Here is a 27,135-nt window from a genome sequence, read left to right on the forward strand (position 1 = left end):
AGAGGGATAATCACTGATCTTGATCATGGTGCTATAAGAAAAGGTGTGTGAATTTCATCAAATTTTTAAGTCAGAGTAGTCGTGGCCGAGTGGTTAAGGCGATGGACTTGAAATCCATTGGGGTTTCCCCGCGCAGGTTCAAATCCTGCCGACTACGTACATGTTCCTAAATCTTTTTGACTGATTACCTGAGTAGATTAATTTGCGCGTTTCCTTGTCTACCCCCATGACAGTGATATGCAAACTCTGGAACGGTTTTCAAGAATCAGACTGATTACATTTTTGGATGTACATTCCATAAGCCGATCTGGTGCTGCATCTCATGTGCATCATGCCGCTAATCAAAAGAAGCACCGTGAGTGTGGCACCAGGTAAGTGGTGCTTCTCCCGCTTTTGTCTAGCGGCCACAGACCATTGTTGTGGCAGATGTACTGGGACATGAACTTTGATTTGCAACAACCTTGAATTATCTCTTGGATGAAACCTTTTACCACACAGTGAAAAATTTTTAGCGACTTCTGGATGAACAGCTTTCTAACAGTATAAGTTTTGCAATTAATTTTTTTCTTGCTCTTTTTCCAAGTAACAGATCCAGCACTCTTTTACTAGTCACTTTTTATCAACATTTAAAACTGTCCATGCTGAGATATCGTGGAACCCTTGGCACACTTGTGGAATAAAAGTTTAGAAGATATTAATTTACCATTGTGTATTAATTGTAGATTTGCACTACAGCTTTAGAGCCTGTTTTCACCATGATTCATGAGTTCAATTGTGCTTTCCAGAACACAAAACTGCAGCCAAGTCTTTTTTGTGTGTGGTTCCATGGTGTAATGGTTAGCACTCTGGACTCTGAATCCAGCGATCTGAGTTCAAATCTCAGTGGAACCTGGGCAGTTTTTCGTACACATGTTTCAATTTTTCCACTGACACTGTGTTCTCCTGTTCCCAAGGTTTAACATAAAAAGAGAAAGTTAAAATCAACATACCAAAAGCCAAAAAAAGATTTCATTGTTCCAAGCATACATGGAGTGATCACTGTGAGTTCTGTGGCCAAAGCTATCTCTGAAACAGGATTAATGAAACTTAAAACACCACCATTTTTGGTGGTGTTTTTCTAAAAATTGTTTTGGGCATCTTTTGAGTCTGTTTTTGAGGCTTTGCTTTGCAGCTCACAAAATGCACCAAAAGTCACTTAGGAACCTTTAAGGAGTGTTTCTAACCTAGCCATTGACTTGTATTATAAGTATGGAGCACTTCTAAATGAAAAATACCAGAAGATAGATATGCTTATTTCAGTTAACCGCTTGGAATTTTTGGAAACTTGATGTGGTTAAAAGACGCCAAAAGCCCGATCATATGAACAGCAAGTCTTTTTTAACATGGAAATGAATTTGTTCAGTGTTTTCAGCATTTTCAGAGTAATTTTCAGGATGTTTTTGGAATGGACCCACTCCATATCCACCTTATGAAGAGGTCAAAGTCTTAAACTGTACATGGTTCCCATTGATGATGACTCGAAATCAGATTTTTACATTTTTACTGGGACCTAGAATTTTGTTTCTATTTTCTGAGATATTTTCCAGAGGGATAATCACTGATCTTGATCATGGTGCTATAAGAAAAGGTGTGTGAATCTCATCAAATGTTAATGTCTGAGTAGTCGTGGCCGAGTGGTTAAGGCGATGGACTTGAAATCCATTGGGGTTTCCCCACGCAGGTTCAAATCCTGCCGACTACGTATATATTCTTAAAGCTTATTGACTGATTACCTGAGTAGATTAATTTGCGCGTTTCCTTGTCTACCGCCGTGACAGTGATATGCAAACTCTGGAACGGTTTTCAAGAATCAGACTGATTAGATTTTTGGATGTACATTCCATAAGCCGATCTGGCGCTGCATCTCATGTGCATCATGCCGCTAATCAAAAGAAGCACCGTGAGTGTGGCACCAGGTAAGTGGTGCTTCTCCCGCTTTTGTCTAGCGGCCACAGACCATTGTTGTGGCAGATGTACTGGGCATGCACTTTGATTTGCAACAACCTTGAATTATCTCTTGGATGAAACCTTTTACCACACAATGAAAAATTTTTAGCGACTTCTGGATGAACAGCTTTCTAACAGTATAAGTTTTGCAATTAATTTTTTTCTTGCTCTTTTTCCAAGTAACAGATCTAGCACTCTTTTTACTAGTCACTTTTTATCAACATTTAAAACTGTCCTTGCTAAGATATCGTGGAACCCTTGGCACACTTGTGGAATAAAAGTTTAGAAGGTATTAATTTACCATTGTGTATTAATTCTAGATTTGCACTACAGCTTTAGAGCCTGTTTTCACCATGATTCATGAGTTCAATTGTGCTTTCCAGAACACAAAACTGCAGCCAAGTCTTTTTTGTGTGTGGTTCCATGGTGTAATGGTTAGCACTCTGGACTCTGAATCCAGCGATCTGAGTTCAAATCTCAGTGGAACCTGGGCAGTTTTTCGTACACATGTTTCAATTTTTCCACTGACACTGTGTTCTCCTGTTCCCAAGGTTTAACATAAAAAGAGAAAGTTAAAATCAACATACCAAAAGCCAAAAAAAGATTTCAATGTTCCAAGCATACATGGAGTGATCACTGTGAGTTCTGTGGCCAAAGCTACCTATGAAGCAGGGTTAATGAAACTTAAAACACCACCATTTTTGGTGGTGTTTTTCTAAAAATTGTTTTGGGCATCTTTTGAGTCTGTTTTTGAGGCTTTGCTTTGCAGCTCACAAAATGCACCAAAAGTCACTTAGGAACCTTTAAGGAGTGTTTCTAACCTAGCCATTGACTTGTATTATAAGTATGGAGCACTTCTAAATGAAAAATACCAGAAGATAGATATGCTTATTTCAGTTAACCGCTTGGAATTTTTGGAAACTTGATGTGGTTAAAAGACGCCAAAAGCCCGATCATATGAACAGCAAGTCTTTTTTAACATGGAAATGAATTTGTTCAGTGTTTTCAGCATTTTCAGAGTAATTTTCAGGATGTTTTTGGAATGGACCCACTCCATATCCACCTTATGAAGAGGTCAAAGTCTTAAACTGTACATGGTTCCCATTGATGATGACTCGAAATCAGATTTTTACATTTTTACTGGGACCTAGAATTTTGTTTCTATTTTCTGAGATATTTTCCAGAGGGATAATCACTGATCTTGATCATGGTGCTATAAGAAAAGGTTTGTGAATCTCATCAAATGTTAACGTCTGAGTAGTCGTGGCCGAGTGGTTAAGGCGATGGACTTGATATCCATTGGGGTTTCCCCGCGCAGGTTCAAATCCTGCTGACTACGTATATGTTCCTAAAGCTTTTTGACTGATTACTTGAGTAGATTAATTTGCGCGTTTCCTTGTCTACCCCCATGACAGTGATATGCAAACTCTGGAACGGTTTTCAAGAATCAGACTGATTAGATTTTTGGATGTACATTCCATAAGCCGATCTGGTGCTGCATCTCATGTGCATCATGCCGCTAATCAAAAGAAGCACCGTGAGTGTGGCACCAGGTAAGTGGTGCTTCTCCCGCTTTTGTCTAGCGGCCACAGACCATTGTTGTGGCAGATGTACTGAGACATGCACTTTGATTTGCAACAATCTTGAATTATCTCTTGGATGAAACCTTTTACCACACAGTGAAAAATTTTTAGCGACTTCTGGATGAACAGCTTTCTAACAGTATAAGTTTTGCAATTAATTTTTTTCTTGCTCTTTTTCCAAGTAACAGATCCAGCACTCTTTTACTAGTCACTTTTTATCAACATTTAAAACTGTCCATGCTGAGATATCGTGGAACCCTTGGCACACTTGTGGAATAAAAGTTTAGAAGATATTAATTTACCATTGTGTATTAATTGTAGATTTGCACTACAGCTTTAGAGCCTGTTTTCACCATGATTCATGAGTTCAATTGTGCTTTCCAGAACACAAAACTGCAGCCAAGTCTTTTTTGTGTGTGGTTCCATGGTGTAATGGTTAGCACTCTGGATTCTGAATCCAGCGATCTGAGTTAAAATCTCAGTGGAACCTGGGCAGTTTTTCATACACATGTTTCAATTTTTTCACTGTGTTCTCCTGTTCCCAAGGTTTAACATAAAAAGAGAAAGTTAAAATCAACATACCAAAAGCCAAAAAAAGATTTCAATGTTCCAAGCATACATGGAGTGATCACTGTGAATTCTGTGGCCAAAGCTACCTATGAAGCAGGGTTAATGAAACTTAAAACACCACCATTTTTGGTGGTGTTTTTCTAAAAATTGTTTTGGGCATCTTTTGAGTCTGTTTTTGAGGCTTTGCTTTGCAGCTCACAAAATGCACCAAAAGTCACTTAGGAACCTTTAAGGAGTGTTTCTAACCTAGCCATTGACTTGTATTATAAGTATGGAGCACTTCTAAATGAAAAATACCAGAAGATAGATATGCTTATTTCAGTTAACCGCTTGGAATTTTTGGAAACTTGATGTGGTTAAAAGACGCCAAAAGCCCGATCATATGAACAGCAAGTCTTTTTTAACATGGAAATGAATTTGTTCAGTGTTTTCAGCATTTTCAGAGTAATTTTCAGGATGTTTTTGGAATGGACCCACTCCATATCCACCTTATGAAGAGGTCAAAGTCTTAAACTGTACATGGTTCCCATTGATGATGACTCGAAATCAGATTTTTACTGGGACCTAGAATTTTGTTTCTATTTTCTGAGATATTTTCCAGAGGGATAATCACTGATCTTGATCATGGTGCTATAAGAAAAGGTGTGTGAATCTCATCAAATGTTAATGTCTGAGTAGTCGTGGCCGAGTGGTTAAGGCAATGGACTTGAAATCCATTGGGGTTTCCCTGCTCAGGTTCAAATCCTGCCGACTACGTATATATTCCTTGGCACACTTGTGGAATAAAAGTTTAGAAGATATTAATTTACCATTGTGTATTAATTGTAGATTTGCACTACAGCTTTAGAGCCTGTTTTCACCATGATTCATGAGTTCAATTGTGCTTTCCAGAACACAAAACTGCAGCCAAGTCTTTTTTGTGTGTGGTTCCATGGTGTAATGGTTAGCACTCTGGATTCTGAATCCAGCGATCTGAGTTAAAATCTCAGTGGAACCTGGGCAGTTTTTCATACACATGTTTCATTTTTTTCACTGTGTTCTCCTGTTCCCAAGGTTTAACATAAAAAGAGAAAGTTAAAATCAACATACCAAAAGCCAAAAAAAGATTTCAATGTTCCAAGCATACATGGAGTGATCACTGTGAATTCTGTGGCCAAAGCTACCTATTAAGCAGGGTTAATGAAACTTAAAACACCACCATTTTTGGTGGTGTTTTTCTAAAAATTGTTTTGGGCATCTTTTGAGTCTGTTTTTGAGGCTTTGCTTTGCAGCTCACAAAATGCACCAAAAGTCACTTAGGAACCTTTAAGGAGTGTTTCTAACCTAGCCATTGACTTGTATTATAAGTATGGAGCACTTCTAAATGAAAAATACCAGAAGATAGATATGCTTATTTCAGTTAACCGCTTGGAATTTTTGGAAACTTGATGTGGTTAAAAGACGCCAAAAGCCCGATCATATGAACAGCAAGTCTTTTTTAACATGGAAATGAATTTGTTCAGTGTTTTCAGCATTTTCAGAGTAATTTTCAGGATGTTTTTGGAATGGACCCACTCCATATCCACCTTATGAAGAGGTCAAAGTCTTAAACTGTACATGGTTCCCATTGATGATGACTCGAAATCAGATTTTTACATTTTTACTGGGACCTAGAATTTTGTTTCTATTTTCTGAGATATTTTCCAGAGGGATAATCACTGATCTTGATCATGGTGCTATAAGAAAAGGTTTGTGAATCTCATCAAATGTTAACGTCTGAGTAGTCGTGGCCGAGTGGTTAAGGCGATGGACTTGATATCCATTGGGGTTTCCCCGCGCAGGTTCAAATCCTGCTGACTACGTATATGTTCCTAAAGCTTTTTGACTGATTACTTGAGTAGATTAATTTGCGCGTTTCCTTGTCTACCCCCATGACAGTGATATGCAAACTCTGGAACGGTTTTCAAGAATCAGACTGATTAGATTTTTGGATGTACATTCCATAAGCCGATCTGGTGCTGCATCTCATGTGCATCATGCCGCTAATCAAAAGAAGCACCGTGAGTGTGGCACCAGGTAAGTGGTGCTTCTCCCGCTTTTGTCTAGCAGCCACAGACCATTGTTGTGGCAGATGTACTGAGACATGCACTTTGATTTGCAACAATCTTGAATTATCTCTTGGATGAAACCTTTTACCACACAGTGAAAAATTTTTAGCGACTTCTGGATGAACAGCTTTCTAACAGTATAAGTTTTGCAATTAATTTTTTTCTTGCTCTTTTTCCAAGTAACAGATCCAGCACTCTTTTACTAGTCACTTTTTATCAACATTTAAAACTGTCCATGCTGAGATATCGTGGAACCCTTGGCACACTTGTGGAATAAAAGTTTAGAAGATATTAATTTACCATTGTGTATTAATTGTAGATTTGCACTACAGCTTTAGAGCCTGTTTTCACCATGATTCATGAGTTCAATTGTGCTTTCCAGAACACAAAACTGCAGCCAAGTCTTTTTTGTGTGTGGTTCCATGGTGTAATGGTTAGCACTCTGGATTCTGAATCCAGCGATCTGAGTTAAAATCTCAGTGGAACCTGGGCAGTTTTTCATACACATGTTTCAATTTTTTCACTGTGTTCTCCTGTTCCCAAGGTTTAACATAAAAAGAGAAAGTTAAAATCAACATACCAAAAGCCAAAAAAAGATTTCAATGTTCCAAGCATACATGGAGTGATCACTGTGAATTCTGTGGCCAAAGCTACCTATGAAGCAGGGTTAATGAAACTTAAAACACCACCATTTTTGGTGGTGTTTTTCTAAAAATTGTTTTGGGCATCTTTTGAGTCTGTTTTTGAGGCTTTGCTTTGCAGCTCACAAAATGCACCAAAAGTCACTTAGGAACCTTTAAGGAGTGTTTCTAACCTAGCCATTGACTTGTATTATAAGTATGGAGCACTTCTAAATGAAAAATACCAGAAGATAGATATGCTTATTTCAGTTAACCGCTTGGAATTTTTGGAAACTTGATGTGGTTAAAAGACGCCAAAAGCCCGATCATATGAACAGCAAGTCTTTTTTAACATGGAAATGAATTTGTTCAGTGTTTTCAGCATTTTCAGAGTAATTTTCAGGATGTTTTTGGAATGGACCCACTCCATATCCACCTTATGAAGAGGTCAAAGTCTTAAACTGTACATGGTTCCCATTGATGATGACTCGAAATCAGATTTTTACTGGGACCTAGAATTTTGTTTCTATTTTCTGAGATATTTTCCAGAGGGATAATCACTGATCTTGATCATGGTGCTATAAGAAAAGGTGTGTGAATCTCATCAAATGTTAATGTCTGAGTAGTCGTGGCCGAGTGGTTAAGGCAATGGACTTGAAATCCATTGGGGTTTCCCTGCTCAGGTTCAAATCCTGCCGACTACGTATATATTCCTTGGCACACTTGTGGAATAAAAGTTTAGAAGATATTAATTTACCATTGTGTATTAATTGTAGATTTGCACTACAGCTTTAGAGCCTGTTTTCACCATGATTCATGAGTTCAATTGTGCTTTCCAGAACACAAAACTGCAGCCAAGTCTTTTTTGTGTGTGGTTCCATGGTGTAATGGTTAGCACTCTGGATTCTGAATCCAGCGATCTGAGTTAAAATCTCAGTGGAACCTGGGCAGTTTTTCATACACATGTTTCAATTTTTTCACTGTGTTCTCCTGTTCCCAAGGTTTAACATAAAAAGAGAAAGTTAAAATCAACATACCAAAAGCCAAAAAAAGATTTCAATGTTCCAAGCATACATGGAGTGATCACTGTGAATTCTGTGGCCAAAGCTACCTATGAAGCAGGGTTAATGAAACTTAAAACACCACCATTTTTGGTGGTGTTTTTCTAAAAATTGTTTTGGGCATCTTTTGAGTCTGTTTTTGAGGCTTTGCTTTGCAGCTCACAAAATGCACCAAAAGTCACTTAGGAACCTTTAAGGAGTGTTTCTAACCTAGCCATTGACTTGTATTATAAGTATGGAGCACTTCTAAATGAAAAATACCAGAAGATAGATATGCTTATTTCAGTTAACCGCTTGGAATTTTTGGAAACTTGATGTGGTTAAAAGACGCCAAAAGCCCGATCATATGAACAGCAAGTCTTTTTTAACATGGAAATGAATTTGTTCAGTGTTTTCAGCATTTTCAGAGTAATTTTCAGGATGTTTTTGGAATGGACCCACTCCATATCCACCTTATGAAGAGGTCAAAGTCTTAAACTGTACATGGTTCCCATTGATGATGACTCGAAATCAGATTTTTACTGGGACCTAGAATTTTGTTTCTATTTTCTGAGATATTTTCCAGAGGGATAATCACTGATCTTGATCATGGTGCTATAAGAAAAGGTGTGTGAATCTCATCAATTGTTAATGTCCGAGTAGTCGTGGCCGAGTGGTTAAGGCGATGGACTTGAAATCCATTGGGGTTTCCCCGCGCAGGTTCAAATCCTGCCGACTACGTATATATTCCTAAAGCTTTTTGACTGATTACCTGAGTAGATTAATTTGCGCGTTTCCTTGTCTACCGCCATGACAGTGATATGCAAACTCTGGAACGGTTTTCAAGAATCAGACTGATTAGATTTTTGGATGTACATTCCATAAGCCGATCTGGCACTGCATCTCATGTGCATCATGCCGCTAATCAAAAGAAGCACCGTGAGTGTGGCACCAGGTAAGTGGTGCTTCTCCCGCTTTTGTCTAGCGGCCACAGACCATTGTTGTGGCAGATGTACTGGGACATGCACTTTGATTTGCAACAACCTTGAATTATCTCTTGGATGAAACCTTTTACCACACAGTGAAAAATTTTTAGCGACTTCTGGATGAACAGCTTTCTAACAGTATAAGTTTTGCAATTAATTTTTTTCTTGCTCTTTTTCCAAGTAACAGATCCAGCACTCTTTTACTAGTCACTTTTTATCAACATTTAAAACTGTCCATGCTGAGATATCGTGGAACCCTTGGCACACTTGTGGAATAAAAGTTTAGGAGATATTAATTTACCATTGTGTATTAATTGTAGATTTGCACTACAGCTTTAGAGCCTGTTTTCACCATGATTCATGAGTTCAATTGTGCTTTCCAGAACACAAAACTGCAGCCAAGTCTTTTTTGTGTGTGGTTCCATGGTGTAATGGTTAGCACTCTGGACTCTGAATCCAGCGATCTGAGTTCAAATCTCAGTGGAACCTGGGCAGTTTTTCGTACACATGTTTCAATTTTTCCACTGACACTGTGTTCTCCTGTTCCCAAGGTTTAACATAAAAAGAGAAAGTTAAAATCAACATACCAAAAGCCAAAAAAAGATTTCAATGCTCCAAGCATACATGGAGTGATCACTGTGAGTTCTGTGGCCAAAGCTACCTATGAAGCAGGGTTAATGAAACTTAAAACACCACCATTTTTGGTGGTGTTTTTCTAAAAATTGTTTTGGGCATCTTTTGAGTCTGTTTTTGAGGCTTTGCTTTGCAGCTCACAAAATGCACCAAAAGTCACTTAGGAACCTTTAAGGAGTGTTTCTAACCTAGCCATTGACTTGTATTATAAGTATGGAGCACTTCTAAATGAAAAATACCAGAAGATAGATATGCTTATTTCAGTTAACCGCTTGGAATTTTTGGAAACTTGATGTGGTTAAAAGACGCCAAAAGCCCGATCATATGAACAGCAAGTCTTTTTTAACATGGAAATGAATTTGTTCAGTGTTTTCAGCATTTTCAGAGTAATTTTCAGGATGTTTTTGGAATGGACCCACTCCATATCCACCTTATGAAGAGGTCAAAGTCTTAAACTGTACATGGTTCCCATTGATGATGACTCGAAATCAGATTTTTACATTTTTACTGGGACCTAGAATTTTGTTTCTATTTTCTGAGATATTTTCCAGAGGGATAATCACTGATCTTGATCATGGTGCTATAAGAAAAGGTTTGTGAATCTCATCAAATGTTAACGTCTGAGTAGTCGTGGCCGAGTGGTTAAGGCGATGGACTTGATATCCATTGGGGTTTCCCCGCGCATGTTCAAATCCTGCTGACTACGTATATGTTCCTAAAGCTTTTTGACTGATTACTTGAGTAGATTAATTTGCGCGTTTCCTTGTCTACCCCCATGACAGTGATATGCAAACTCTGGAACGGTTTTCAAGAATCAGACTGATTAGATTTTTGGATGTACATTCCATAAGCCGATCTGGTGCTGCATCTCATGTGCATCATGCCGCTAATCAAAAGAAGCACCGTGAGTGTGGCACCAGGTAAGTGGTGCTTCTCCCGCTTTTGTCTAGCGGCCACAGACCATTGTTGTGGCAGATGTACTGAGACATGCACTTTGATTTGCAACAATCTTGAATTATCTCTTGGATGAAACCTTTTACCACACAGTGAAAAATTTTTAGCGACTTCTGGATGAACAGCTTTCTAACAGTATAAGTTTTGCAATTAATTTTTTTCTTGCTCTTTTTCCAAGTAACAGATCCAGCACTCTTTTACTAGTCACTTTTTATCAACATTTAAAACTGTCCATGCTGAGATATCGTGGAACCCTTGGCACACTTGTGGAATAAAAGTTTAGAAGATATTAATTTACCATTGTGTATTAATTGTAGATTTGCACTACAGCTTTAGAGCCTGTTTTCACCATGATTCATGAGTTCAATTGTGCTTTCCAGAACACAAAACTGCAGCCAAGTCTTTTTTGTGTGTGGTTCCATGGTGTAATGGTTAGCACTCTGGATTCTGAATCCAGCGATCTGAGTTAAAATCTCAGTGGAACCTGGGCAGTTTTTCATACACATGTTTCAATTTTTTCACTGTGTTCTCCTGTTCCCAAGGTTTAACATAAAAAGAGAAAGTTAAAATCAACATACCAAAAGCCAAAAAAAGATTTCAATGTTCCAAGCATACATGGAGTGATCACTGTGAATTCTGTGGCCAAAGCTACCTATGAAGCAGGGTTAATGAAACTTAAAACACCACCATTTTTGGTGGTGTTTTTCTAAAAATTGTTTTGGGCATCTTTTGAGTCTGTTTTTGAGGCTTTGCTTTGCAGCTCACAAAATGCACCAAAAGTCACTTAGGAACCTTTAAGGAGTGTTTCTAACCTAGCCATTGACTTGTATTATAAGTATGGAGCACTTCTAAATGAAAAATACCAGAAGATAGATATGCTTATTTCAGTTAACCGCTTGGAATTTTTGGAAACTTGATGTGGTTAAAAGACGCCAAAAGCCCGATCATATGAACAGCAAGTCTTTTTTAACATGGAAATGAATTTGTTCAGTGTTTTCAGCATTTTCAGAGTAATTTTCAGGATGTTTTTGGAATGGACCCACTCCATATCCACCTTATGAAGAGGTCAAAGTCTTAAACTGTACATGGTTCCCATTGATGATGACTCGAAATCAGATTTTTACTGGGACCTAGAATTTTGTTTCTATTTTCTGAGATATTTTCCAGAGGGATAATCACTGATCTTGATCATGGTGCTATAAGAAAAGGTGTGTGAATCTCATCAAATGTTAATGTCTGAGTAGTCGTGGCCGAGTGGTTAAGGCAATGGACTTGAAATCCATTGGGGTTTCCCTGCTCAGGTTCAAATCCTGCCGACTACGTATATATTCCTAAAGCTTTTTGACTGATTACCTGAGTAGATTAATTTGCGCGTTTCCTTGTCTACCACCATGACAGTGATATGCAAACTCTGGAACGGTTTTCAAGAATCAGACTGATTAGATTTTTGGATGTACATTCCATAAGCCGATCTGGCGCTGCATCTCATGTGCATCATGCCGCTAATCAAAAGAAGCACCGTGAGTGTGGCACCAGGTAAGTGGTGCTTCTCCCGCTTTTGTCTAGCGGCAACAGACCATTGTTGTGGCAGATGTACTGGGCATGCACTTTGATTTGCAACAACCTTGAATTATCTCTTGGATGAAACCTTTTACCACACAATGAAAAATTTTTAGCGACTTCTGGATGAACAGCTTTCTAACAGTGTAAGTTTTGCAATTAATTTTTTTCTTGCTCTTTTTCCAAGTAACAGATCTAGCACTCTTTTTACTAGTCACTTTTTATCAACATTTAAAACTGTCCTTGCTAAGATATCGTGGAACCCTTGGCACACTTGTGGAATAAAAGTTTAGAAGGTATTAATTTACCATTGTGTATTAATTGTAGATTTGCACTACAGCTTTAGAGCCTGTTTTCACCATGATTCATGAGTTCAATTGTGCTTTCCAGAACACAAAACTGCAGCCAAGTCTTATTTGTGTGTGGTTCCATGGTGTAATGGTTAGCACTCTGGACTCTGAATCCAGCAATCTGAGTTCAAATCTCTGTGGAACCTGGGCAGTTTTTCGTACACATGTTTCAATTTTTCCACTGACACTGTGTTCTCCTGTTCCCAAGGTTTAACATAAAAAGAGAAAGTTAAAATCAACATACCAAAAGCCAAAAAAAGATTTCATTGTTCCAAGCATACATGGAGTGATCACTGTGAGTTCTGTGGCCAAAGCTACCTCTGAAACAGGATTAATGAAACTTAAAACACCACCATTCTTGGTGGTGTTTTTCTAAAAATTGTTTTGGGCATCTTTTGAGTCTGTTTTTGAGGCTTTGCTTTGCAGCTCACAAAATGCACCAAAAGTCACTTAGGAACCTTTAAGGAGTGTTTCTAACCTAGCCATTGACTTGTATTATAAGTATGGAGCACTTCTAAATGAAAAATACCAGAAGATAGATATGCTTATTTCAGTTAACCGCTTGGAATTTTTGGAAACTTGATGTGGTTAAAAGACGCCAAAAGCCCGATCATATGAACAGCAAGTCTTTTTTTACATGGAAATGAGTTTGTTCAGTGTTTTCAGCATTTTCAGAGTAATTTTCAGGATGTTTTTGGAATGGACCCACTCCATATCCACCTTATGAAGAGGTCAAAGTCTTAAACTGTACATGGTTCCCATTGATGATGACTCGAAATCAGATTTTTACATTTTTACTGGGACCTAGAATTTTGTTTCTATTTTCTGAGATATTTTCCAGAGGGATAATCACTGATCTTGATCATGGTGCTATCAGAAAAGGTGTGTGAATCTCATCAAATGTTAACGTCTGAGTAGTCGTGGCCGAGTGGTTAAGGCGATGGACTTGAAATCCATTGGGGTTTCCCCGTGTAGGTTCAAATCCTGCCGACTACGTATTTATTCCTAAAGCTTTTTGACTGATTACCTGAGTAGATTAATTTGCGCGTTTCCTTGTCTACCGCCGTGACAGTGATATGCAAACTCTGGAACGGTTTTCAAGAATCAGACTGATTAGATTTTTGGATGTACATTCCATAAGCCGATCTGGCGCTGCATCTCATGTGCATCATGCCGCTAATCAAAAGAAGCACCGTGAGTGTGGCACCAGGTAAGTGGTGCTTCTCCCGCTTTTGTCTAGCGGAGACAGACCATTGTTGTGGCAGATGTACTGGGACATGCACTTTGATTTGCAACAACCTTGAATTATCTCTTGGATGAAACCTTTTACCACACAATGAAACATTTTTAGTGACTTCTGGATGAACAGCTTTCTAACAGTATAAGTTTTGCAAATAATTTTTTTCTTGCTCTTTTTCCAAGTAACAGATCCAGCACTCTTTTACTAGTCACTTTTTATCAACATTTAAAACTGTCCATGCTGAGATATCGTGGAACACTTGGCACACTTGTGGAATAAAAGTTTAGGAGATATTAATTTACCATTGTGTATTAATTGTAGATTTGCACTACAGCTTTAGAGCCTGTTTTCACCATGATTCATGAGTTCAATTGTGCTTTCCAGAACACAAAACTGCAGCCAAGTCTTTTTTGTGTGTGGTTCCATGGTGTAATGGTTAGCACTCTGGACTCTGAATCCAGCGATCTGAGTTCAAATCTCAGTGGAACCTGGGCAGTTTTTCGTACACATGTTTCAATTTTTCCACTGACACTGTGTTCTCCTGTTCCCAAGGTTTAACATAAAAAGAGAAAGTTAAAATCAACATACCAAAAGCCAAAAAAAGATTTTAATGTTCCAAGCATACATGGAGTGATCACTGTGAGTTCTGTGGCCAAAGCTACCTATGAAGCAGGGTTATTGAAACTTAAAACACCATTTTTGGTGGTGTTTTTCTAAAAATTGTTTTGGGCATCTTTTGAGTCTGTTTTTGAGGCTTTGCTTTGCAGCTCACAAAATGCACCAAAAGTCACTTAGGAACCTTTAAGGAGTGTTTCTAACCTAGACATTGACTTGTATTATAAGTATGGAGCACTTCTAAATGAAAAATACCAGAAGATAGATATGCTTATTTCAGTTAACCGCTTGAAATTTTTGAAACTTGATGTGGTAAAAGACGCCAAAAGCTCGATCATATGAACCGCAAGTCTTTTTTTACATGGAAATAAATTTGTTCAGTGTTTTCAGCATTTTCAGAGTAATTTTCAGGAGGTTTTTGGAATGGACCCACTCCATATCCACCTTATGAAGAGGTCAAAGTCTTAAACTGTACATGGTTCCCATTGATGATGACTCAAAATCAGATTTTTACATTTTTACTGGGACCTAGAATTTTGTTTCTATTTTCTGAGATATTTTCCAGAGGGATAATCACTGATCTTGATCATGGTGCTATAAGAAAAGGTGTGTGAATCTCATCAAATGTTTAAGTCAGAGTAGTCGTGGCCGAGTGGTTAAGGCGATGGTCTTGAAATCCATTGGGGTTTCCCCGCGCAGGTTCAAATCCTGCCGACTACGTATATGTTATATAGGTTAATGAAATCTTTTTGACTGATTACCTGAGTAGATTAATTTGCGCGTTTCCTTGTCTACCCCCATGACAGTGATATGCAAACTCTGGAACGGTTTTCAAGAATCAGACTGATTAGATTTTTGGATGTACATTCCATAAGCCGATCTGGCGCTGCATCTCATGTGCATCATGCCGCTAATCAAAAGAAGCACCGTGAGTGTGGCACCAGGTAAGTGGTGCTTCTCCCGCTTTTGTCTAGCGGAGACAGACCATTGTTGTGGCAGATGTACTGGGACATGCACTTTGATTTGCAACAACCTTGAATTATCTCTTGGATGAAACCTTTTACCACACAATGAAAAATTTTTAGTGACTTCTGGATGAACAGCTTTCTAACAGTATAAGTTTTGCAAATAATTTTTTTCTTGCTCGTTTTCCAAGTAACAGATCTAGCACTCTTTTTACTAGTCACTTTTTATCAACATTTAAAACTGTCCTTGCTGAGATATCGTGGAACCCTTGGCACACTTGTGGAATAAAAGTTTAGGAGATATTAATTTACCATTGTGTATTAATTGTAGATTTGCACTACAGCTTTAGAGCCTGTTTTCACCATGATTCATGAGTTCAATTGTGCTTTCCAGAACACAAAACTGCAGCCAAGTCTTTTTTGTGTGTGGTTCCATGGTGTAATGGTTAGCACTCTGGACTCTGAATCCAGCGATCTGAGTTCAAATCTCAGTGGAACCTGGGCAGTTTTTCGTACACATGTTTCAATTTTTCCACTGACACTGTGTTCTCCTGTTCCCAAGGTTTAACATAAAAAGAGAAAGTTAAAATCAACATACCAAAAGCCAAAAAAAGATTTCAATGTTCCAAGCATACATGGAGTGATCACTGTGAGTTCTGTGGCCAAAGCTACCTATGAAGAAGGGTTAATGAAACTTAAAACACCACCATTTTTGGTGGTGTTTTTCTAAAAATTGTTTTGGGCATCTTTTGAGTCTGTTTTTGAGGCTGTGCTTTGCAGCTCACAAAATGCACCAAAAGTCACTTAGGAACCTTTAAGGAGTGTTTCTAACCTAGCCATTGACTTGTATTATAAGTATGGAGCACTTCTAAATGAAAAATACCAGAAGATAGATATGCTTATTTCAGTTAACCGCTTGGAATTTTTGGAAACTTGATGTGGTTAAAAGACGCCTAAAGCCCGATCATATGAACAGCAAGTCTTTTTTTACATGGAAATGGATTTGTTCAGTGTTTTCAGCATTTTCAGAGTAATTTTCAGAGTAACAGATCTAGCACTCTTTTTACTAGTCACTTTTTATCAACATTTAAAACTGTCCTTGCTGAGATATCGTGGAACCCTTGGCACACTTGTGGAATAAAAGTTTAGGTGATATTAATTTACCATTGTGTATTAATTGTAGATTTGCCCTACAGCTTTAGAGCCTGTTTTCACCATGATTCATGAGTTCAATTGTGCTTTCCAGAACACAAAACTGCAGCCAAGTCTTTTTTGTGTGTGGTTCCATGGTGTAATGGTTAGCACTCTGGACTCTGAATGCAGCGATCTGAGTTCAAATCTCAGTGGAACCTGGGCAGTTTTTCGTACACATGTTTCAATTTTTCCACTGACACTGTGTTCTCCTGTTCCCAAGGTTTAACATAAAAAGAGAAAGTTAAAATCAACATACCAAAAGCCAAAAAAAGATTTCAATGTTCCAAGCATCACTGTGAGTTCTGTGGCCAAAGCTACCTATGAAGCAGGGTTAATGAAACTTAAAACACCACCATTTTTGGTGGTGTTTTTCTAAAAATTGTTTTGGGCATCTTTTGAGTCTGTTTTTGAGGCTTTGCTTTGCAGCTCACAAAATGCACCAAAAGTCACTTAGGAACCTTTAAGGAGTGTTTCTAACCTAGCCATTGACTTGTATTATAAGTATGGAGCACTTCTAAATGAAAAATACCAGAAGATAGATATGCTTATTTCAGTTAACCGCTTGGAATTTTTGGAAACTTGATGTGGTTAAAAGACGCCAAAAGCCCGATCATATGAACAGCAAGTCTTTTTTTACATGGAAATGAATTTGTTCAGTGTTTTCAGCATTTTCAGAGTAATTTTCAGGATGTTTTTGGAATGGACCCACTCCATATCCACCTTATGAAGAGGTCAAAGTCTTAAACTGTACATGGTTCCCATTGATGATGACTCGAAATCAGATTTTTACATTTTTACTGGGACCTAGAATTTTGTTTCTATTTTCTGAGATATTTTCCAGAGGGATAATCACTGATCTTGATCATGGTGCTATAAGAAAAGGTGTGTGAATCTCATCAAATGTTAATGTCTGAGTTGTCGTGGCCGAGTGGTTAAGGCGATGGACTTGAAATCCATTGGGGTTTCCCCGCGCAGGTTCAAATCCTGCTGACTACGTATATGTTCCTAAAGCTTTTTGACTGATTACCTGAGTAGATTAATTTGCGCGTTTCCGTGTCTACCCCCATGACAGTGATATGCAAACTCTGGATCGGTTTTCAAGAATCAGACTGATTAGATTTTTGGATGTACATTCCATAAGCCGATCTGGTGCTGCATCTCATGTGCATCATGCCGCTAATCAAAAGAAGCACCGTGAGTGTGGCACCAGGTAAGTGGTGCTTCTCCCGCTTTTGTCTAGCGGAGACAGACCATTGTTGTGGCAGATGTACTGGGACATGCACTTTGATTTGCAACAACCTTGAATTATCTCTTGGATGAAACCTTTTACCACACAATGAAAAATTTTTAGTGACTTCTGGATGAACAGCTTTCTAACAGTATAAGTTTTGCAAATAATTTTTTTCTTGCTCTTTTTCCAAGTAACAGATCTAGCACTCTTTTTACTAGTCACTTTTTATCAACATTTAAAACTGTCCTTGCTGAGATATCGTGGAACCCTTGGCACACTTGTGGAATAAAAGTTTAGGAGATATTAATTTACCATTGTGTATTAATTGTAGATTTGCCCTACAGCTTTAGAGCCTGTTTTCACCATGATTCATGAGTTCAATTGTGCTTTCCAGAACACAAAACTGCAGCCAAGTCTTTTTTGTGTGTGGTTCCATGGTGTAATGGTTAGCACTCTGGACTCTGAATCCAGCGATCTGAGTTCAAATCTCAGTGGAACCTGGGCAGTTTTTCATACACATGTTTCAATTTTTCCACTGACACTGTGTTCTCCTGTTCCCAAGGTTTAACATAAAAAGAGAAAGTTAAAATCAACATACCAAAAGCCAAAAAAAGATTTCAATGTTCCAAGCATACATGGAGTGATCACTGTGAGTTCTGTGGCCAAAGCTACCTATGAAGCAGGGTTAATGAAACTTAAAACACCACCATTTTTGGTGGTGTTTTTCTAAAAATTGTTTTGGGCATCTTTTGAGTCTGTTTTTGAGGCTTTGCTTTGCAGCTCACAAAATGCACCAAAAGTCACTTAGGAACCTTTAAGGAGTGTTTCTAACCTAGCCATTGACTTGTATTATAAGTATGGAGCACTTCTAAATGAAAAATACCAGAAGATAGATATGCTTATTTCAGTTAACCGCTTGGAATTTTTGGAAACTTGATGTGGTTAAAAGACGCCAAAAGCCCGATCATATGAACAGCAAGTCTTTTTTTACATGGAAATGAATTTGTTCAGTGTTTTCAGCATTTTCAGAGTAATTTTCAGGATGTTTTTGGAATGGACCCACTCCATATCCACCTTATGAAGAGGTCAAAGTCTTAAACTGTACATGGTTCCCATTGATGATGACTCGAAATCAGATTTTTACATTTTTACTGGGACCTAGAATTTTGTTTCTATTTTCTGAGATATTTTCCAGAGGGATAATCACTGATCTTGATCATGGTGCTATAAGAAAAGGTGTGTGAATCTCATCAAATGTTAATGTCTGAGTAGTCGTGGCCGAGTGGTTAAGGCGATGGACTTGAAATCCATTGGGGTTTCCCCGCGCAGGTTCAAATCCTGCTGACTACGTATATGTTCCTAAAGCTTTTTGACTGATTACCTGAGTAGATTAATTTGCGCGTTTCCGTGTCTACCCCCATGACAGTGATATGCAAACTCTGGATCGGTTTTCAAGAATCAGACTGATTAGATTTTTGGATGTACATTCCATAAGCCGATCTGGTGCTGCATCTCATGTGCATCATGCCGCTAATCAAAAGAAGCACCGTGAGTGTGGCACCAGGTAAGTGGTGCTTCTCCCGCTTTTGTCTAGCGGAGACAGACCATTGTTGTGGCAGATGTACTGGGACATGCACTTTGATTTGCAACAACCTTGAATTATCTCTTGGATGAAACCTTTTACCACACAATGAAAAATTTTTAGTGACTTCTGGATGAACAGCTTTCTAACAGTATAAGTTTTGCAAATAATTTTTTTCTTGCTCTTTTTCCAAGTAACAGATCTAGCACTCTTTTTACTAGTCACTTTTTATCAACATTTAAAACTGTCCTTGCTGAGATATCGTGGAACCCTTGGCACACTTGTGGAATAAAAGTTTAGGAGATATTAATTTACCATTGTGTATTAATTGTAGATTTGCCCTACAGCTTTAGAGCCTGTTTTCACCATGATTCATGAGTTCAATTGTGCTTTCCAGAACACAAAACTGCAGCCAAGTCTTTTTTGTGTGTGGTTCCATGGTGTAATGGTTAGCACTCTGGACTCTGAATCCAGCGATCTGAGTTCAAATCTCAGTGGAACCTGGGCAGTTTTTCATACACATGTTTCAATTTTTCCACTGACACTGTGTTCTCCTGTTCCCAAGGTTTAACATAAAAAGAGAAAGTTAAAATCAACATACCAAAAGCCAAAAAAAGATTTCAATGTTCCAAGCATACATGGAGTGATCACTGTGAGTTCTGTGGCCAAAGCTACCTATGAAGCAGGGTTAATGAAACTTAAAACACCACCATTTTTGGTGGTGTTTTTCTAAAAATTGTTTTGGGCATCTTTTGAGTCTGTTTTTGAGGCTTTGCTTTGCAGCTCACAAAATGCACCAAAAGTCACTTAGGAACCTTTAAGGAGTGTTTCTAACCTAGCCATTGACTTGTATTATAAGTATGGAGCACTTCTAAATGAAAAATACCAGAAGATAGATATGCTTATTTCAGTTAACCGCTTGGAATTTTTGGAAACTTGATGTGGTTAAAAGACGCCAAAAGCCCGATCATATGAACAGCAAGTCTTTTTTTACATGGAAATGAATTTGTTCAGTGTTTTCAGCATTTTCAGAGTAATTTTCAGGATGTTTTTGGAATGGACCCACTCCATATCCACCTTATGAAGAGGTCAAAGTCTTAAACTGTACATGGTTCCCATTGATGATGACTCGAAATCAGATTTTTACATTTTTACTGGGACCTAGAATTTTGTTTCTATTTTCTGAGATATTTTCCAGAGGGATAATCACTGATCTTGATCATGGTGCTATAAGAAAAGGTGTGTGAATCTCATCAAATGTTAATGTCTGAGTAGTCGTGGCCGAGTGGTTAAGGCGATGGACTTGAAATCCATTGGGGTTTCCCCGCGCAGGTTCAAATCCTGCTGACTACGTATATGTTCCTAAAGCTTTTTGACTGATTACCTGAGTAGATTAATTTGCGCGTTTCCGTGTCTACCCCCATGACAGTGATATGCAAACTCTGGATCGGTTTTCAAGAATCAGACTGATTAGATTTTTGGATGTACATTCCATAAGCCGATCTGGTGCTGCATCTCATGTGCATCATGCCGCTAATCAAAAGAAGCACCGTGAGTGTGGCACCAGGTAAGTGGTGCTTCTCCCGCTTTTGTCTAGCGGCCACAGACCATTGTTGTGGCAGATGTACTGGGACATGCACTTTGATTTGCAACAACCTTGAATTATCTCTTGGATGAAAACTTTTACCACACAGTGAAAAATTTTTAGCGACTTCTGGATGAACAGCTTTCTAACAGTATAAGTTTTGCAATTAATTTTTTTCTTGCTCTTTTTCCAAGTAACAGATCCAGCACTCTTTTACTAGTCACTTTTTATCAACATTTAAAACTGTCCATGCTGAGATATCGTGGAACCCTTGGCACTCTTGTGGAATAAAAGTTTAGGAGATATTAATTTACCATTGTGTATTAATTGTAGATTTGCCCTACAGCTTTAGAGCCTGTTTTCACCATGATTCATGAGTTCAATTGTGCTTTCCAGAACACAAAACTGCAGCCAAGTCTTTTTTGTGTGTGGTTCCATGGTGTAATGGTTAGCACTCTGGACTCTGAATCCAGCGATCTGAGTTCAAATCTCAGTGAAACCTGGGCAGTTTTTCGTACACATGTTTCAATTTTTCCACTGACACTGTGTTCTCCTGTTCCCAAGGTTTAACATAAAAAGAGAAAGTTAAAATCAACATACCAAAAGCCAAAAAAAGATTTCAATGTTCCAAGCATACATGGAGTGATCACTGTGAGTTCTGTGGCCAAAGCTACCTATGAAGCAGGGTTAATGAAACTTAAAACACCACCATTTTTGGTGGTGTTTTTCTAAAAATTGTTTTGGGCATCTTTTGAGTCTGTTTTTGAGGCTTTGCTTTGCAGCTCACAAAATGCACCAAAAGTCACTTAGGAACATTTAAGGAGTGTTTCTAACCTAGACATTAGAGTTGAGCGACCTTGACCTTTTTAGAGTCGAGCCGGGTTTTGCGAAACCCGACTATGTCCAAAGTCGGGTCGAGTGAAATCGGCCGATTATGACGTAAAGTCGGGATCGACCGAAACACGAAACCCAATGCAAGTCAATGGGGCAGCATAGTCGGCAGTGAGTGGGGGCCAGGAAAACACCTAGAGTACCCATTTTAATGTCAAAACCATCCATTCTTCTTAATGAAGCTTGTCAAGCGTAATTTACCTTATAATAATTGGAAGGCATTTGAAATTGGGGGTCATTTGGCTAAAGTTGTGGGGGGTAGGGCTGGTTCAAGTAATTAGTGGGCCCAGGAAATCTGGACCACGTCACGGCAGTGGAGCAGGGAGAGGTAAGTATTTCAACTTTGCAAGTGCTGTGAACCTGAGCAAGCAGGGGGGGCCCACTCGTTGGCATTGGCACTGGCACAGGGCCCCTCAAAGTACAGCGGTGTGTTTGCACGGCGGGGGCGCCTCCCACCGGCAGCAACACTTTTGCGTACTATGAGAGGCCCTGTGCCAGTGACGTCGCCAACTAGTATTCCTCCCCCCACCTGATGAAGGAACCTGCACTTTCATCTGCACCTTCCTCTTTGTCCCCGTGTAAGGTGGTATGGTATGCGGGAAGAGCAACCTGACTTTCAGCAGGGTCACAATGTTGTTGTGTAGCGTGCACGGGGAATGTTGCGTTATGGGTCAATGTACCAGCAGACTCATCTATCACTGGCTGGGTAATGGGCACGATGAAGTGGAAACACAGATATAGGCCCAAAGAAGAAAGTGGGCTAAATGCAGTTCAAAATTGGTAACACAGGAATAACCAGGGGGCATTGCAGTGGAGGACAACTGGAATGAGAGGCTGACACAGAGAGTAGGGCCAAATCAGTAAGTAGTCGAAATGCAGTTCAAAATTGGCAACCGTAGTAAACAGGCGGCACAGCTTTGTTCAGTGGAGGAGAACAGCAAGGAGTGGCAGACACCGATAGTAGGCCCCAACCCAACTAGTAGGCCAAATGCAGTCTAACATTAACAACTACTTAACGAGAGGCTGAAAATGGAATTTCAGGACAGGAAACCAGGAGAACAGCAAGGAGTGGCAGACACCGATAGTAGGCCCCAAACCAACTAGTACGCCAAATGCAGTTGTTCCATTTAACCACAATTTAATGAGAGCCTGAAGATAGAAGCTCAGGAAAGGCAACCTGGGGAACACCTTGGAGTGTAACACACCATCTCTCTCCACCCCATACCCATTTTGTAGGCCTAATGCTGTGTACTTTTCTACAACTACTAAACGAGAGTCGGAAGACCGAAGCAATGGCAAGGAAACCTGGGGAACACCTTGGAGTGTAACACACCATCTCTCTCCACCCCATACCCAATTTGTAGGCCTAATGCAGCCTACTTTCCGACACCTACTAAACGAGAGCATGAAGATCGAAGTTCAGGAAAGGCAACCTGGGGAACACCTTGGAGTGTAACACACCATCTCTCTCCACCCCATACCCATTTTTTAGGCCTAATGCAGTGTACTTTTCTACAACTACTAAACGAGAGTCGGAAGACCGAAGCAATGGCAAGGAAACCTGGGGAACACCTTGGAGTGTAACACACCATCTCTCTCCACCCCATTCCCCATTTTTTAGGCCTAATGCAGCCTACTTTCCGACACCTACTAAACGAGAGCATGAAGATCGAAGCTCAGGAAAGGCAACCTGGGGAACACCTTGGAGTGTAACACACCATCTCTCTCCACCCCATACCCATTTTGTAGGCCTAATGCTGTGTACTTTTCTACAACTACTAAACGAGAGTCGGAAGACCGAAGCAATGGCAAGGAAACCTGGGGAACACCTTGGAGTGTAACACACCATCTCTCTCCACCCCATACCCAATTTGTAGGCCTAATGCAGCCTACTTTCCGACACCTACTAAACGAGAGCATGAAGATCGAAGCTCAGGAAAGGCAACCTGGGGAACACCTTGGAGTGTAACACACCATCTCTCTCCACCCCATACCCAATTTGTAGGCCTAATGCAGCCTACTTTCCGACACCTACTAAACGAGAGCATGAAGATCGAAGCTCAGGAAAGGCAACCTGGGGAACACCTTGGAGTGTAACACACCATCTCTCTCCACCCCATACCCATTTTTTAGGCCTAATGCAGTGTACTTTTCTACAACTACTAAACGAGAGTCGGAAGACCGAAGCAATGGCAAGGAAACCTGGGGAACACCTTGGAGTGTAACACACCATCTCTCTCCACCCCATTCCCCATTTTTTAGGCCTAATGCAGCCTACTTTCCGACACCTACTAAACGAGAGCATGAAGATCGAAGCTCAGGAAAGGCAACCTGGGGAACACCTTGGAGTGTAACACACCATCTCTCTCCACCCCATACCCATTTTGTAGGCCTAATGCTGTGTACTTTTCTACAACTACTAAATGAGAGTCGGAAGACCGAAGCAATGGCAAGGAAACCTGGGGAACACCTTGGAGTGTAACACACCATCTCTCTCCACCCCATACCCAATTTGTAGGCCTAATGCAGCCTACTTTCCGACACCTACTAAACGAGAGCATGAAGATCGAAGCTCAGGAAAGGCAACCTGGGGAACACCTTGGAGTGTAACACACCATCTCTCTCCACCCCATACCCATTTTTTAGGCCTAATGCAGTGTACTTTTCTACAACTACTAAACGAGAGTCGGAAGACCGAAGCAATGGCAAGGAAACCTGGGGAACACCTTGGAGTGTAACACACCATCTCTCTCCACCCCATTCCCCATTTTTTAGGCCTAATGCAGCCTACTTTCCGACACCTACTAAACGAGAGCATGAAGATCGAAGCTCAGGAAAGGCAACCTGGGGAACACCTTGGAGTGTAACACACCATCTCTCTCCACCCCATACCCATTTTGTAGGCCTAATGCTGTGTACTTTTCTACAACTACTAAACGAGAGTCGGAAGACCGAAGCAATGGCAAGGAAACCTGGGGAACACCTTGGAGTGTAACACACCATCTCTCTCCACCCCATACCCAATTTGTAGGCCTAATGCAGCCTACTTTCCGACACCTACTAAACGAGAGCATGAAGATCGAAGCTCAGGAAAGGCAACCTGGGGAACACCTTGGAGTGTAACACACCATCTCTCTCCACCCCATACCCAATTTGTAGGCCTAATGCAGCCTACTTTCCGACACCTACTAAACGAGAGCATGAAGATCGAAGCTCAGGAAAGGCAACCTGGGGAACACCTTGGAGTGTAACACACCATCTCTCTCCACCCCATACCCATTTTTTAGGCCTAATGCAGTGTACTTTTCTACAACTACTAAACGAGAGTCGGAAGACCGAAGCAATGGCAAGGAAACCTGGGGAACACCTTGGAGTGTAACACACCATCTCTCTCCACCCCATTCCCCATTTTTTAGGCCTAATGCTGCCTACTTTCCGACACCTACTAAACGAGAGCATGAAGATCGAAGCTCAGGAAAGGCAACCTGGGGAACACCTTGGAGTGTAACACACCATCTCTCTCCACCCCATACCCATTTTGTAGGACTAATGCAGCTTACTTTTCTACAACTACTAAACGAGAGCATGAAGATCAAAGCTCAGGAAAGGCAACCTGGTGAAAACCTTGGAGTGTAACACAACCTGTCTCTACACCCCATACCAAATTTGTAGGCCTAATGCAGCGTAGTTTCCACCAACTACTAAACGAGAGCCGGAAGATCGAAGCTCATGAAAGGCAACCCGGGGAACACCTTGGAGTGTAACACAACCTCTCTCTACACCACGAAAGGGCTGATTCTTAGGAAGGAAGGCTGTTGTAAATAAGCATTGCGCGTCCGAGGGTGATTATATTCTTATTCGGTATCTACTCACCCTCGGACGCGCCATGCTTCTTGATTTGTAATTAATGTTTATTTGCAATGTGCTTTTGACTTACTCAATTATTTTTTTAATTATTGATTTTATTAAATTAATAGTTTAACATCTTATTGGAAATAATTTAAAGGAGACGCGACAGGACAACACTCGGTGGATGCCATATCTGTGTTAACAACTCCAAAAAACTTTCAGTTAACTTCTTGCAGGAGAAAGAAATTGTAGCTGTTGGACCTTTGTAGTACAGTTCCAGATATTTGTTGTGTGTTTGTTTTGATTGTTAAAATGTCTGCATTTGAGATCTCAACACGATCTTATTTTTTATAATCAAATTAATTTTTTAAATATTTTATTAGGTTGGTTCAAGGGGTACACGGGCCGCAGTAGACAGGTCAGTGGAGGCCTAGTGGAAGGAGGGACCGCAGATGCGCCACTGTTTCACCCATACACAATTAGTAGGCCTAATGCAGCGTAGTTTCCAACAGCTACTAAACGAGAGCCGGAAGATCGAAGCTCAGGAAAGGCAACCTGGGGAACACCTTGGAGTGTAACACAACCTCTCTCTACACCACGGAAGGGCTGATTCTTAGGAAGGAAGGCTGTTTTAAATAAGCATTGCGCGTCCGAGGGTGATTATATTCTTATTCGGTATCTACTCACCCTCGGACGCGCCATGCTTCTTGATTTGTAATTAATGTTTATTTGCAATGTGCTTTTGACTTACTCAATTAATTTTTTAATTATTGATTTTATTAAATTAATAGTTTAACATCTTATTGGAAATAATTTAAAGGAGACGTGACAGGACAACACTCGGTGGATGCCATATCTGTGTTAACAACTCCAAAAAACTTTCAGTTAACTTCTTGCAGGAGAAAGAAATTGTAGCTGTTGGACCTTTGTAGTACAGTTCCAGATATTTGTTGTGTGTTTGTTTTGATTGTTAAAATGTCTGCATTTGAGATCTCAACACGATCTTATTTTTTATAATCAAATTAATTTTTTAAATATTTTATTAGGTTGGTTCAAGGGGTACACGGGCCGCAGTAGACAGGTCAGTGGAGGCCTAGTGGAAGGAGGGACCGCAGATGCGCCACTGTTTCACCCATACACAATTAGTAGGCCTAATGCAGCGTAGTTTCCAACAGCTACTAAACGAGAGCCGGAAGATCGAAGCTCAGGAAAGGCAACCTGGGGAACACCTTGGAGTGTAACACAACCTCTCTCTACACCACGGAAGGGCTGATTCTTAGGAAGGAAGGCTGTTTTAAATAAGCATTGCGCGTCCGAGGGTGATTATATTCTTATTCGGTATCTACTCACCCTCGGACGCGCCATGCTTCTTGATTTGTAATTAATGTTTATTTGCAATGTGCTTTTGACTTACTCAATTAATTTTTTAATTATTGATTTTATTAAATTAATAGTTTAACATCTTATTGGAAATAATTTAAAGGAGACGCGACAGGACAACACTCGGTGGATGCCATATCTGTGTTAACAACTCCAAAAAACTTTCAGTTAACTTCTTGCAGGAGAAAGAAATTGTAGCTGTTGGACCTTTGTAGTACAGTTCCAGATATTTGT

General features: G+C 39.8%; 27 non-coding genes across 27 annotated transcripts; all 27 read left to right on the forward strand.

Moving 5' to 3' along the window:
* Positions 1-75: 75 nt before the first annotated feature.
* TRNAS-UGA (transfer RNA serine (anticodon UGA)) lies at positions 76-157 on the forward strand. The gene has a single exon. It is a non-coding gene; the product is annotated as a tRNA-Ser (tRNA).
* A 662-nt stretch (positions 158-819) lies between these two features.
* TRNAQ-CUG (transfer RNA glutamine (anticodon CUG)) lies at positions 820-891 on the forward strand. The gene has a single exon. It is a non-coding gene; the product is annotated as a tRNA-Gln (tRNA).
* A 768-nt stretch (positions 892-1,659) lies between these two features.
* TRNAS-UGA (transfer RNA serine (anticodon UGA)) lies at positions 1,660-1,741 on the forward strand. The gene has a single exon. It is a non-coding gene; the product is annotated as a tRNA-Ser (tRNA).
* A 662-nt stretch (positions 1,742-2,403) lies between these two features.
* Positions 2,404-2,475, forward strand: TRNAQ-CUG (transfer RNA glutamine (anticodon CUG)). Its single transcript has one exon. It is a non-coding gene; the product is annotated as a tRNA-Gln (tRNA).
* Positions 2,476-3,243: 768 nt separating this feature from the next.
* Positions 3,244-3,325, forward strand: TRNAS-UGA (transfer RNA serine (anticodon UGA)). The gene has a single exon. It is a non-coding gene; the product is annotated as a tRNA-Ser (tRNA).
* A 662-nt stretch (positions 3,326-3,987) lies between these two features.
* Positions 3,988-4,059, forward strand: TRNAQ-CUG (transfer RNA glutamine (anticodon CUG)). Its single transcript has one exon. It is a non-coding gene; the product is annotated as a tRNA-Gln (tRNA).
* Positions 4,060-4,813: 754 nt separating this feature from the next.
* TRNAS-UGA (transfer RNA serine (anticodon UGA)) lies at positions 4,814-4,895 on the forward strand. Its single transcript has one exon. It is a non-coding gene; the product is annotated as a tRNA-Ser (tRNA).
* A 169-nt stretch (positions 4,896-5,064) lies between these two features.
* TRNAQ-CUG (transfer RNA glutamine (anticodon CUG)) lies at positions 5,065-5,136 on the forward strand. Its single transcript has one exon. It is a non-coding gene; the product is annotated as a tRNA-Gln (tRNA).
* A 762-nt stretch (positions 5,137-5,898) lies between these two features.
* TRNAS-UGA (transfer RNA serine (anticodon UGA)) lies at positions 5,899-5,980 on the forward strand. The gene has a single exon. It is a non-coding gene; the product is annotated as a tRNA-Ser (tRNA).
* A 662-nt stretch (positions 5,981-6,642) lies between these two features.
* On the forward strand, positions 6,643-6,714 carry TRNAQ-CUG (transfer RNA glutamine (anticodon CUG)). Its single transcript has one exon. It is a non-coding gene; the product is annotated as a tRNA-Gln (tRNA).
* Positions 6,715-7,468: 754 nt separating this feature from the next.
* TRNAS-UGA (transfer RNA serine (anticodon UGA)) lies at positions 7,469-7,550 on the forward strand. The gene has a single exon. It is a non-coding gene; the product is annotated as a tRNA-Ser (tRNA).
* Positions 7,551-7,719: 169 nt separating this feature from the next.
* TRNAQ-CUG (transfer RNA glutamine (anticodon CUG)) lies at positions 7,720-7,791 on the forward strand. Its single transcript has one exon. It is a non-coding gene; the product is annotated as a tRNA-Gln (tRNA).
* A 754-nt stretch (positions 7,792-8,545) lies between these two features.
* On the forward strand, positions 8,546-8,627 carry TRNAS-UGA (transfer RNA serine (anticodon UGA)). Its single transcript has one exon. It is a non-coding gene; the product is annotated as a tRNA-Ser (tRNA).
* A 662-nt stretch (positions 8,628-9,289) lies between these two features.
* Positions 9,290-9,361, forward strand: TRNAQ-CUG (transfer RNA glutamine (anticodon CUG)). Its single transcript has one exon. It is a non-coding gene; the product is annotated as a tRNA-Gln (tRNA).
* A 768-nt stretch (positions 9,362-10,129) lies between these two features.
* TRNAS-UGA (transfer RNA serine (anticodon UGA)) lies at positions 10,130-10,211 on the forward strand. The gene has a single exon. It is a non-coding gene; the product is annotated as a tRNA-Ser (tRNA).
* A 662-nt stretch (positions 10,212-10,873) lies between these two features.
* TRNAQ-CUG (transfer RNA glutamine (anticodon CUG)) lies at positions 10,874-10,945 on the forward strand. Its single transcript has one exon. It is a non-coding gene; the product is annotated as a tRNA-Gln (tRNA).
* A 754-nt stretch (positions 10,946-11,699) lies between these two features.
* TRNAS-UGA (transfer RNA serine (anticodon UGA)) lies at positions 11,700-11,781 on the forward strand. Its single transcript has one exon. It is a non-coding gene; the product is annotated as a tRNA-Ser (tRNA).
* A 1,502-nt stretch (positions 11,782-13,283) lies between these two features.
* Positions 13,284-13,365, forward strand: TRNAS-UGA (transfer RNA serine (anticodon UGA)). The gene has a single exon. It is a non-coding gene; the product is annotated as a tRNA-Ser (tRNA).
* A 662-nt stretch (positions 13,366-14,027) lies between these two features.
* Positions 14,028-14,099, forward strand: TRNAQ-CUG (transfer RNA glutamine (anticodon CUG)). Its single transcript has one exon. It is a non-coding gene; the product is annotated as a tRNA-Gln (tRNA).
* Positions 14,100-14,862: 763 nt separating this feature from the next.
* On the forward strand, positions 14,863-14,944 carry TRNAS-UGA (transfer RNA serine (anticodon UGA)). The gene has a single exon. It is a non-coding gene; the product is annotated as a tRNA-Ser (tRNA).
* Positions 14,945-15,617: 673 nt separating this feature from the next.
* Positions 15,618-15,689, forward strand: TRNAQ-CUG (transfer RNA glutamine (anticodon CUG)). The gene has a single exon. It is a non-coding gene; the product is annotated as a tRNA-Gln (tRNA).
* A 1,608-nt stretch (positions 15,690-17,297) lies between these two features.
* On the forward strand, positions 17,298-17,379 carry TRNAS-UGA (transfer RNA serine (anticodon UGA)). The gene has a single exon. It is a non-coding gene; the product is annotated as a tRNA-Ser (tRNA).
* A 663-nt stretch (positions 17,380-18,042) lies between these two features.
* Positions 18,043-18,114, forward strand: TRNAQ-CUG (transfer RNA glutamine (anticodon CUG)). Its single transcript has one exon. It is a non-coding gene; the product is annotated as a tRNA-Gln (tRNA).
* Positions 18,115-18,882: 768 nt separating this feature from the next.
* Positions 18,883-18,964, forward strand: TRNAS-UGA (transfer RNA serine (anticodon UGA)). Its single transcript has one exon. It is a non-coding gene; the product is annotated as a tRNA-Ser (tRNA).
* Positions 18,965-19,627: 663 nt separating this feature from the next.
* On the forward strand, positions 19,628-19,699 carry TRNAQ-CUG (transfer RNA glutamine (anticodon CUG)). Its single transcript has one exon. It is a non-coding gene; the product is annotated as a tRNA-Gln (tRNA).
* A 768-nt stretch (positions 19,700-20,467) lies between these two features.
* Positions 20,468-20,549, forward strand: TRNAS-UGA (transfer RNA serine (anticodon UGA)). Its single transcript has one exon. It is a non-coding gene; the product is annotated as a tRNA-Ser (tRNA).
* A 662-nt stretch (positions 20,550-21,211) lies between these two features.
* On the forward strand, positions 21,212-21,283 carry TRNAQ-CUG (transfer RNA glutamine (anticodon CUG)). The gene has a single exon. It is a non-coding gene; the product is annotated as a tRNA-Gln (tRNA).
* The last annotated feature ends 5,852 nt before the right edge of the window (positions 21,284-27,135 follow it).

The sequence above is a fragment of the Ranitomeya imitator genome, chromosome 9 (genome assembly GCF_032444005.1).
Source record: "Ranitomeya imitator isolate aRanImi1 chromosome 9, aRanImi1.pri, whole genome shotgun sequence".
NCBI lineage: Eukaryota > Metazoa > Chordata > Amphibia > Anura > Dendrobatidae > Ranitomeya > Ranitomeya imitator.